Raw genomic sequence first — 12,288 nt, 5'->3', positions numbered from 1 at the left:
ATGTCCTTCCAAAAATTCTGGTCTAACGACAGGCCTCAGCCTTTAAAGACTCAGCTCAGATGCCCCCACTACTGCCCTTTTAGGAGGTCTTTTCTCCATCCACATTATTAGCCTCCATCTCTGGTGGTCCCCTTCCTACTTGTGGGACTGATTTTATACCAATCGGTTCTGCAGTTTAGTGACTCACTGCCAATAACGGAAAGCCCTGCCACCCTGTGGGTGATGGTGAGGGACGGGACTCAGAGGTGAGAAAGAACTTACCTTAAAGGGTCTCAGAGCTAAGGGGTGGGATGGGGGTGGGGCAGACAAGGCTTGAGCCCAGGCCTGTGGGTCACCAGGGTCAGCTTCCCCTCTGACTCCTTAGGGCCTTCCTCCCTGTGGTCAGGCAGGGGCTGTGCCTCCCTCATTTGGTCTGTGGTGTACTTCCCACCTCTAGGCCTGGAAAGACCAGCCTTTGGCTCCATCCATGACATCTAGAAGCTTCTAAGACCTGGCAAAAAACCACCTCTCCACAAAGCCTCCCCTATACTGCCTGCTGAGAGCCCCTTCCTCCTCAGAAGCACTTGGCACTGGGCCCGCAGCTCCACGGGCACTGCCTCCCACTCTACCCCAGTCAGCCTGGGTGTTCTGTGGGGGCAGGCGCCTGGCACTGATTCTCTTTCTCTTTCAATCTCTTGTTTGCCCCTAAACCTAATGCTGTCCTTGTTATGGAGACGGGTGTTTAGTAAATGTTTGCTTAGATGAAATAAATGTGTTCCTTTGGGGTCCAGCTCCTTCTTGTTTATCGTTCGAGGCTGGTCAGAGAAAACAAATTCCAAAAGGCCAAAGGGCCTTTAAAGCACAGCTTTGCAGGTCTTACAACCCTTGCTGGCTCCCAGTGCCCCTGGATGGAGGGCAAACTCCTTGCTCTAGTGTTCAAGACCCTCCGTGACTAGGAACGAACCCAACTTTCTGGATTCATCTTTCCCTCCTGGGGTCCACACCCAGCCCTAGGCTCTAGTCACAAAGAATGGCCAGTCCCCAAATCTACCATCTGCCCTTAGGGCTCTGCTTTTCTTTGCCTGCCCTCTGGATTCCTTCTTCACCATCTCCGGGCACACAAATCTTTGTTATTCTTTAAGGTTCAGCTTCAATGCTACCGCCCAGGAGAGGTTTCACCCTAGACCCCAGGTAGAATTCCCTTCTCTTCTGTGCCCTGCATCCCCTGGTTTCTGCCATTGTCTGATCCCACCCCAGTCTCCAGTAGTGTCTTTTCAGAACCAGAAGGAGCTGGGGCCTCCACTGAACCTCTCCTCATGGCCAACATGCAGCCGACTTTAAAGAATGGCCTATGGGCTGCAATAAGGCCAGGGAATGAAGGAACCACAGCAGCTTGGCATCATGGAAAGGGCATGAACTCTAGACTTAGACCCCTGTTTGAGTCCTGCCTCTGCCATTACTGTGTGACTTTGGGCAAGTTTCTAAACCCCTCTGAACCTTAGTTATCTCTTCTGTACAACACGGTCATCTACACTTACACCATAAAGGATCACTACGGAAGTAGTTAGTCACAGATGATGTACCAAAGTCCAGGTAGGGCCCCCTGTAAGTGTTGATGCCCTCCCCACAGTCACACCCAGGCTTTGAATACTCCCCTCTCATGTACAGAGGAGGACAGAGTGCCTTGCATCAGAAACCACCTTCTTCCCTGGGGCAAATAATACATTATATGTTAATAAAAATAATTAATAATTAGAGAGAGAAAAAAAAGAAACCACCTTCTTTTTCCCTAGCCTCGGCTGTAAGTCCTGACTAAACTGGAAGGTCCAAGAGGCACGACATATTCTCCTTTGTTCGGAGCTGAATCTCCAATGCCAAGGACAGTGCCTGACATACAGTAGATACTCGATGTCTACCAAAAGAGTAAATCTCCACCTGGGTCAGCAGGACTGTAAAACCTCTATGCATCAACGGAGAAAGGAAACTTGGTAGCTGGACTACCACCTCAACTTATTTTAAAACATTCTGAAGATGGCTTAACTTTTACCGAGGGCTTCCTATGCCTGGGGAGGCACACATGAGGCCTGATGGGACCCTCTCCTCTGACCCCCACAGCGAGCCCAGGACATGCCAGGGTAATTTGTCCAGGTTTTAGAAACAAGGCCTGGTGCAGGCCAGCAGTCCTCCCAAGCTGAGAGGAGCGGGCTGCCGTATCAAGCAGCCCGTCTCAGCTTCTACCTGCTCCCCTTCTGCTTTGGGATTTAAGCCCTGGAAGGCCTCCTCTCACCTGGGGGTGAGGGGTACCCGAGGAGTACCATGCCCTGGGGAAGGGCAGGGAAAGTCAGTGGCCCAGCAAACATCCTCCAGTTGTCCCAGCTGACCAAGGATGTGGACAGTGGCCCCGAAGAACAGGGACCATTCAAAGCCAGCTAGAAAGGAGAAAATGGAGCCCAGGGGCCTTGGGCCCCAGGTGAGACCTGTGATGTGTTCCAAGCTCAGTGGCTGCAGTTTTCTGGATGGCCTGGGGTCTCTGATCCACCAGCTATCCACACAGGACAGGGTCCTTTAAGCAGAGACAACAAGGATTAGACAACTGAAAACAGGATGCCTGGAAGGAGTGCTCAGCCCACTGAAGAGGCTTCTTTACGCCTTCTGTGGGTGAGGCAGAAATGAATATACAGGGTGCCTTTGCAAACCACATGGAGCTCCCAGAAGGGGCTTGAGAACACAAGGGCACAGAGAACATAATAAAGGTAGCCAAGGCACTCCTTCTACACAGTCCTTGGCACTGATCCCTCCATTCTGCCAACAGCTAGACCTCAACCCTGGTGGGTCTGTTGCGGGGGAGGGAGGGTGGTAGAAGGGAGTGTGGAGGGCAGGGTTGGAGAGGCACACAAGGAGCTGCTGCCCAGGCAGCTGTGAGGCCCCCAGAGGGGGCAAGGAGGGAAACAACACAGCAGTCTGGGAAGCTGGAGTGGACCACATGATCCCCGGAGTCTCTAAAAGCACCGCAGACTTTCATGACAATGTGTGAACACCTGCAACTGCCTGAAACTGTTCCCATGACAACGGCTTTGCTGCTTCGACTTTCTACACATACATTCTGAGTTACCTCATCTGCTCCTCCCTGCACCATCAGTATTAGAATTCCCATTTTACAGATGGAGAAACAAGCTTGAAGAGGCGAGGCCCCTTTGCCTTCCAGTTCAAGGGCAGGCCTCACTCTCCACCTCCCCCCCCACCTCGTTCTGTGCGTGAGAGCTGCACCTCCACATATCCTAAGACTACAGGCGGCTCAGCAAATGTTTGGTCTGTGTTCCAGGACTGCCAACAAGAGGCCTCTGTGTTCACCTCCCAGACGCATGCAAGCCCCGGGGCACCACGCTGCCACATCTCGTGGGCAGAGCCTAAGAACAGAGGTCTTCATTGTCAAAGGAGGCAGCGGTGACTCCCCAAGAAGCAGGGCATTGGACAGGCTGTGAGGCAGGCGCCAGGATGCCGCTTGGGTTCCAGGAACGCCATCTGGATTCCAGGAACACTGTCCGTGCATGCACACCTAAGCCTGGGCTGGGGAAGGAGGCTCTGGAACAAGGTGGGGTGGGGGAGGGGTGTCTTCGTCCCCTTATTCTGCACCCACCATAGGAAAGAGGCACCTGTGTCTGGTGCAAAGACCCCAAGGGCTGCTGCTCAGCCATGGGAAATAGAAGGATAAATCCTAATGGAAATGGTGAAATGATCCAAATGCAGAGACCTTTACAGCTGCCAAAGCAAGACATCTTTATTGTTGTAACCCATTTTACAGATGAGAATTGGAGGGCTGGAAATGGGACTGATTTGGCCCAAGTCAACAGCTAGATTTGAACTTGGACAAAAAAATAGTAGTTCATGACGACAGTGGTACCAAAAGCCAGCGTCCACTGACCACTCACTGTCCCAACTCTCAGCATGAACTACAACCTCACTTTAAGATGAGGAAACAAGGAATTTGCCCCGGATCACCCTGTTAACAAATGGCAGCACAGGGCTTCAAACCCAGACCCTGCGGCTCTGGCATCTGAGTTTCTGTGCACTCTGCTAGCTCTGGGCCGGGCTCACCTGTCAGATGGAAGGCCTGCTCATGTCTGATGCAGCGTGTTTCCTGATGCTTACACCGACAGACGTCCACAGACAATCACTTAGAATCCCAGGGCCAGACTTTCCCCCATCCATGAGCCTCAGAGGACCTGCATGGTGGGCAGCTGTGGAAACATGTCTCCCCATCTAGGAGCCCCAAATCTCCAGGCAAACTGTGTGTAGGTTTCTGCTGCCATCCCTCTACAGGGGGGAGGGGGGGCAGTGCGGGAAAGGGAGAGCGACAGGAGGGGACGAGCCAAGTGGATGGCCCTCGGGGACCTGCGTACCACCCACTGGCACATGACTCTCTCCACATACAATACGGCATCTGGACACCTGAACCAACGCTTGGACAAGTGTGGACACACCCTCCGCTTCTTCCTAGGAATTCAAACCAGAAGGGGCAACCGGGGCAATTACCAGTCGTGCAAAAATGCCCCTCCAGCTGCAGGTCCTTCCCTCAGCCTTGTGTGGAGAGAAAACAGGCATACGGCATGAAAGAATGATTTGAAAATAAACCATCTTTGTGGGAGCAGGCTGCCTCATTACCCAGGTATTCTAGTGTCCTGAAGAAATCATGGGGTTGGTTTTCCTGAGACAGGACTTACTGAGTCATTTAACACATTTCTGCATGTTCATTATGTGCCAGGCACAGATCTAGGCAGGGGCCCAGTTGGAACGAGGCAGGCAAAGTCTCTGACCTCACAGAGCTCCAACAATCTCTATCCACAAGATTTCTGCCTTACCAAACAGAATAGCAAAGAGTCTATCAAATCTTTGTGTTGTTTTTTTTTTCCACACAGGAGACAAAAGCACTAGAAGGAACATTTCTATCTATCAATATAATTAGTAGACAAACCAAAGCTATTAAACACTAGAACACTAGTGTTTTCCTTTCTTTTCTTCTTCTTCTTTTTTTTTTTTTTTTTGGCTACTAAATGAATTCATTCATATGTCAAGTAGAAAAACCAACTGGAAAAACCTGTCCTTCAGTAACATATTAGCCAAAGGAAGCAAGCGATCCCAGTTTTCTTCGTAGTCATTTAAACCCCCCTTTTCTCCACAGACCTGCTGTCCGTATGTGTTAAACATTAATTACAACTGTTATTCATTACATGGCAAAAAGCTCCCCATACAAACAAAACTGTTAATTTCCTCACAGACCCAAGGCATTCTGGGAAGCTGTGCAAGAGACAGGGAGCCTCACAGGAACCCCACTGGGGCCAATAGTAAGGAGGCGGCGGAGTGGGTCTGGGTGTGCCAGGTGATGGTGGCAGGTCTAACACTCCCTGAGGAACCTTCTGCAGAGGCTGAGCCTGTTTGTTCTGAGCGCACAAGGATGAATCACGGGGCCCGATGGGAAGAGCAAGCCCAGAGAAAGTGTCTGGTGCACAGAATATCTGTGCTCCCAGCTCCAGAGCCTTTGTGTTGGATAGTGACAGGTCATGAGGTGAGCACGGAGTGGGAGCCCCTGCTTCTGCCTCCACAGCGACCAAAAGCACATGGCTACTAACACAAGGTAGAGGAAACGTTCCACCCTGCCCTTTCTGCACTTGAGCTGTCAAGGCAGCAGTGGAAAGAGCAAAGATTTTGCAGGTAGTCTAACCTGGGTTCATGAGCTGTGTGACTGTGGGCAAGGGGCTCATTCTCTCGGAGCCCGAGTACTGTCATCTGTGTGATGACAGTGAAACCACACCCACCTTGCAGGTCTCCATCAGTGGTGCTCACTAAATGTTAATTTCCTGTCCTTTTCCCATTTCCCCCCTTACCTTAATAGGATTATTTTAAATTAGCCAACTGAGCTGCTTTGGAGATGACTCACAATTGTTTAGGAAATAGACATACCCAGGACCTTACTTGCCCTCTCTCTGCCCTTGTGGCTTTACTTGATGAGGCTGGGAAGGTGTCAAAACTCAAGAGGATGCCTGGGTAAGGGATGACCAAGCCAGCATTAGCAGTCCCCCTGTAAGTCTGTATCTGGCTTTCCATTATGCATCCCTGGGACAGAGGGGTCCTAGCCCAACCTGGGTGAGGGTGGGGAAGGGACTGCACATTTCCAGGAAGGGCTTCCTGGAGGAGGTAGTGTTGATACCACTAAGCTGAGCTGTGACATCCCCTCTCTCTACCTTCTGACCCCAGTACCTAACATATAACATGTACAAGGTACACTGTAGGTGCTCAAAGCAAAAGTCCTCAGGTCAGCAGCATCAGCAATTCTTGGGACCTTGTTAAAAATGCAAATTCTCATGCCTCATCCCCAGAACCTACTGCATCAGGAACTCTGAGGAGTGGGACCCAACAATCTATTTAATGTTTCCTTTGTGTGAGTCCCCTACTTGCTCCTGAGCAAGCCAACCATGGCTAGAATGGGGAGGGAGACAGGGGAGAAAGGCAGTGGGGACCCTCTCACACCCAGGGACCAGTGGCCCAATCTTTGCGAAGGACTGAACAAAGAATGGGAGCACTGTGTGGCTCACTGTTGGAACTACTGCAGGAATGGAGACCAGGACTCCCAGCTAAGTACTGCTTTCCACGGCACCCTTGCTACTCAGTGCCAGGTGCAACGAGGAATGAGCTTTGCTAAGTAGGGCTATGTGCCTTCCAGGTACCTCTTCATGGAGTACTGTTTAAATATTAAATTAAATTTTATTTAATACAGTAAACCTTCCCTGAACACCAATAACCGTTCTTTCATGTGTGACCCTTTAGGGCTTACAAAGTCTTTCCACCCAGACCTTTTCCCGTGATCATTATAGAAACGTGGTGTGACAAGAGTTGTAAGTATCCCCTTTTTCTAGATGGGAAAACTAAGGCTCAGGGAGACTGAATGGCCTGAGGTGGCACGGCTGGGGAGTGTGGAGCTGGCCTGTGGACTTAGGATTGTCAAACTCCGTCTACTGCACCATGGACTCCAAGCACGCCTAACACTGTCCAGGGCTTTTGAGCACAGAGCAACTCGCAAAGAGGCTAGTGGGGAAGACAGACAAATTCCGAAAATAACTATGTTTAGCACTGTCTTCTCTTTAGGTCTGTCTTCTCTCTTTGCTGGAAAGTAGACCTGTCGCCGGCTGAACCCAGGGCATTGTCTGAAAAGTAGCTTCAGTGGAGACCAATCTTCAGTGGGTGGAAAATGAGAAAATGAGAAAATGCGAAGACTTTGTTCCTGTATAAGATTTCAAGGATGCCCTGCTGCCCGGCTCCTTGAGCAAGTACTCTGATCATTTGCTTCTCAGAGGCAATTATAAATCTTTAAGAATGTGGCTGTTAACTCTACTCATTGGATTAAAAGGAAACATTGTGGATGGCCTGACTGACTCTGCTAGGAGGTCCCTGGCAGTTCTCCTCGCCTATCCGGGCCTCAGTTTCCCCAGCTGGACAAGGAGGAGTGGGATGCCATGGTGTGGGAGCCCCTCCCTGTGCTGGACGGTGGCAGAGCATGACTAACCCATGGGATGGGTATGGTCACCTCCTGCCCCATCCTGGTATGAACTTCCGGGATGGGGCTCCTACTGGATCCTCTCTTGAAGCCATCACATCCCAGTAAAGTCTTCTACCAGAGGGAGAAATCTGTACAAGGGCAATGAAAGGCTTATAGCAGCACACCTGTCGGTTCCAACCACATTTTGTGCAGCATCTCTGACAGCAGCGGGGAGCCTAGACATCCACTGGGTTTGGGCTGGGGTTTGGAGTTGGACTTCACAAATCCTGGCTCTGTGGCTGACTAGCCATGGGACCCTTCTCTTTGGACCTCAGTCTTTTTTATCAGTAAAATGAGGAAACTCATTTCCCAGAGGGTGGCTATGAGGATTCAGTGAGATAATGGACGCAGAAAGTGCTCAGGCGATGGCCAGCACTTCTGTGATGTGGTTCCCTTAAGCCTCACTGACACCGTCTGCAGTGGGCACATTTCCCAGGTGAGAAATCCGAGGTTCCAAAGATAGGTTCAATCCCTGTCCTCCCAGAGGCCCCTCAGAGATGTGAGGACACTAATCCATACCACCCAGAGCCAATGTCTGCTTCTCTAGATTATGCTCCCAGCTCCTCTGCCCTTCCCTGGGGGAGCCACCTCCTCTGCAGGCTCCATTCGTCCATGTCACAGACCCTGCCATGGCTCAGGGCAGATGAGACCCTCCAGACCAATCCATGCCTCCCCGAGACAGTGTGGTTTCCCCCGAGGCTGCTTTTCCTGCCCCACACTGGGCAGAGTTCCACAGAGCCATGGTGTGGGCCCAGAGCTGCCTCTCTGAGGGCATAGGGCCGGGCAGGAAGGCCATTTCTAGACCTTCCTGCCGCCTTGCAATTTGTTGCTGTAAAGAATCCCAGGGGGCGAAGTCAAAGCAAGCCAGGAACTAAAACTACCATCTCTGAAGGCAGTTGTCTCTGCCAGGCGGGAAGGAAGCTGACAGCTTGACGGCAGCCGCAGCAGCTCGCCGTGCACCGTGGGGTTGCAGCCTGCCTGTTCCTAGGAGTCGGCAGTGCCAGAAACCTGACTAGTCGTCTGTCCTGGGGGCTAGGATCAACAAAGGCCGTGTGTGCGGGAAGGGACTCCAGTGCTGGGTGGCTGGAGGCTCTGGCTAAGGCCACAGTTGGCTTCTGGGAGGAAGAGCAGGCAATGAAAGCCCAAGGCTTTTTGGAGACCTTGTGGTATTTCTCACCCGCCTGGCCACAGAATTCTAGGACAGGGGAAGACTTTCTTTCCCAGGAAGCCAGAACCATCTCACACCCTGTGACAGCTATTCTCATAACAACTAAGGAGTGATAGTAGAGCCTTGCTGAGGCAGCAACCCCGGAGCCTCAGAGTACGGCTTAGCTGGGAAGGGTCTAACTTCCACAAAGGCTCATCTGCAGCTGGGAAGGGTTACTTCTATGGAGATGCCAAAGCACACCTTTGAGAAATGCCTGTTTCCATGAATGCAATACTGGACAGCACTTAGAAAGGAAGTAAGCACTTTTGCTTGGCAGGCTGAATTGTGGAGATAATTTAGAGCCCCCCGACCCCCCGGTCTCTGATTAGCATGGTGGGGTGCTGAAACACGGAAGCAATCCTGGAGGGAACAGGCCACCCCTGTTCCTGGGCAAAGCCTCTACCAGCAAGTCTGCCTCAACTGAGCTTCTGCTTGCAAATTCCCATCGAGGGGAAGCACATGATAACTGCCAAGTAGAGAACACATTCTTCCCACTCACCTAGACCCTGAATCCCTGTGGCTCCTTCTCGGGGGGCCCAGCTCTGCCCTTTGGAGCTCCCTTACAATCCACACCCTTTGGAAATTTGAAAACACTGCCAGGTTCCCTCATCCAGGCTAAAAATGCAGAACCAGAGAACACAGGAGGTAGAAAGAGCGAGTAATGATTTTGCCCAGCCAGTTTTAATCCCATACAGAGGCTCCCCAGCTACAGATCCTGCACCCTGGGCTCCCAGGACCCATCAGAGAACTCTTCAAAGTCTAGAAAAACCACGTGGCACATTTCAAACAGGTCTTGTAAGAAGACAGGGCCTAGCCAAGCATGGCCTTGCTCCCTGACGACACCACTGACTTGCTAAAGTGTGTGCGCGTGGAGATACCCATGTGCGTGCACGTACACATGGGAACACAGTCCGTCATTCCTGGGCCGCCATACTTCTGGGTTTACAAATGCAACCCCAGCAGCACTCGAGCTGTCCAGTTGAGTTGTTCCAACTCATTGTCCTTATCTGGAAGGTGGCCCTTCCACCTCTCACTCCTAACTTGAACAGTTAAGGTCCTGTAGGTTAAGTGCTTTTCACTTTAACATGCGTATGAGGGCGCCTGGGTGGCTCCGAGGGTTAAAGCGTCCGCCTTTGGCTCCGGTCATGATCCCAGGTCCTGGGATTGAGCCCCACATCAGGCTCTCTGCTCAGCAGGGAGCTGCTTCCTCCTGTCTCTCTCTGCCTGCCTCTCTGCCTACTTGTGATCTCTGTCTGTCAAAACACACACACACACACACACACACACACACAAACCATGCATATGAATCACCTGGGGGCCTTGTTAAAACAGATCCCGACTCCATAGCTCTGGGGTGGGGCCTGAGACCCTGCATTTCTCACCAGCTCCTGGGGAAGCTTCTCGTCCAGGGACCACGTTCTGCGCAGCATGGCGCCAGACCAGACTAGAGCATCAAAGGTACCACCACCCTCAAGTGACCCGCTGGTCAGTCCAAGGGGAGGCCCCCCACCTGTCTGCAGTGCTATCTCACACCAAAGGCCCTAGGTGTCTGGGAGAGCTGCCACATGAGTCCTTTAATCAAAACAGTGTTCGCAGAAAGAAAGCTCTTGGATGGCACTGGCCCCATTCCAGCTCCTCTCGCGCCCAGGAGGAGCAAAGCCCCTTATCAGCCATGCCAGGGGAGAGGGGTGGTCCTTGGATTCCCTTGTGCCAAGGGAAGATAGGAGGCTGTGAAATGCGCGGAGGCAACCTGACCTTCAACCACACGACTATGCTTGCCTCTGGCTCATGGCCAGGCGCTCAGAGCTTGGCAGGCAGAGACCAGCACCTAAAAGAATTAACCACATGATGAAAGAAACGTTCTACCAGAGTTGAGAGCAATAAACTCAACAGGCCCAGAGAGGCAGTAGAAAAGCCCTAGGGATGCGTGGCTGTGTCTCAGGGAGGGCTCACAGAGATGGCAATATTTGCGCTGGGTCTGGAAGGAGGCACAGGATTTTTTCCAAGGCACAAGAGCACATTTAGGCAGAAAGAATGGGATTTGCACACCACATACTACGTCCAGGGAACTACTGGAGTATAATGTGGCAGGAATAGGTAGAACATCAACTGAGGGGATCAGGATGGGGGTAGGCAGACGCCCCACTGCTGAGGGCTAAAAAGGAACGGTCTAATTATGCATGAAAAGGGGGGATTTCAGGCAAAAATGAATCTTAAATTAAAAACAGAAACTCCCCTATGGACCTGGGTGGCTCAGTAGGTTAAGCATCAGACTCCTGATTTTGCTCAGGTCATGATCTCTGGGTCACGAGACTGGTCAGGCTCTGCGCACTCTGAGTGGAGTCTTGCTTGGGATTCCCTCTGTCCCTCTGCTGCTCCCCCTGTGTGCGTGTGCTCTCTCTCTAAGAAAATAAAATCTAAAAAAAAAGAAAAGAAAAGCCGTTCTTTTGGACTTTCAACGTGGCAAGAATTAAATGAGTCATTCAATGCCTCTTTTTTCACATTCCTAAGCTCTTAGATGCATAAGAAATCTTTTGCATCTGGCTCTTCACCTTCTTTTTTTTTTTTTTTTTTTTTTTTAAGATTTTATTTATTTATTTGAAAGAGAGAGATCACAAGTAGGCAGAGAGGCAGGCAGAGAGAGAGGGGGAAGCAGGCTCCCTGCTGAGCAGAGAGCCCGATGCGGGGCTCAATCCCAGGACCCTGGGATCATGACCTGAGCCGAAGGCAGCGGCTTAACCCACTGAGCCACCCAGGTGCCCCCGGCTCTTCACCTTCTAACATTAAGCCGAAGCATTTTCCTCAGCTGTTATAAACTCTTCGTCAACATCGCCTGTGAAGAGCGGTACAGTATTCCATTTAATCAATCTCTGTCTGCTGGACATTCAGGCTGTTCCCCACTTTGCATGATCATAATGCCTTTTCCGAATTTTCAATCATAACCCTGGAAGGGATGCTTAGAATCAAAGGTTGTGCACATCAGCTTAAGACCTGTGACACATGTGGCGGGGAGCTTTCCAAAAGGTTGTATGAGTGGAGTTTTGGTGCTGGGACAGATTTCCAGATTCTGCAGAACCGAGTGAGGTGGAGGGGGGCACCCCAGTCATTCTCAGCCAGGTCGAGAGCGGGTTTGAGGTCAGGATGCGCCCACACCTAGGCTCCGTGCCCAAGCTGGGACAGGAGACGCAGTGACCCTGGGTGCTTGCAGGCCTATAACAGCTGTATAGCTAGATGGAGGCACTGGGCTCCCTCAGGCCCAGCAGGAGCCACTCTGCAGGTTGGTCCTCTTCTAATTGGTAAGAAAATTCCTTCTGAAATCTTGGCTTCAGTGAATTAGAGCAATACCAACAGGACCAAGACAGTCAGACAATGAGATCATACAGGCCGTCTGTGAAGACTAGGGAGACTGGAACCAAAGCCCTAGGGGCCAGACCTTGGATTCCCTTCCCTCCAGGACTCTCATCATCTTCGAGGGGCCCAGGTGGACTAGAAAAGAGGACAGCCCAGCTCA

The 12,288-nt window shown here is 51.5% G+C and overlaps 1 protein-coding gene across 1 annotated transcript in view; it reads right to left on the bottom strand.

Moving 5' to 3' along the window:
* The window catches only part of SHB (SH2 domain containing adaptor protein B), a 136,357-nt gene that overhangs the window by 36,052 nt on the left and 88,017 nt on the right, over positions 1-12,288 (bottom strand). The window lies entirely within an intron of this gene.

The sequence above is a fragment of the Neovison vison genome, chromosome 9 (assembly GCF_020171115.1).
Source record: "Neovison vison isolate M4711 chromosome 9, ASM_NN_V1, whole genome shotgun sequence".
Classification (NCBI taxonomy): Eukaryota; Metazoa; Chordata; class Mammalia; order Carnivora; family Mustelidae; genus Neogale; species Neogale vison.
Note: the sequence above shows the minus strand (reverse complement) of the source record. Positions and strands in the feature narration are given on the sequence as shown.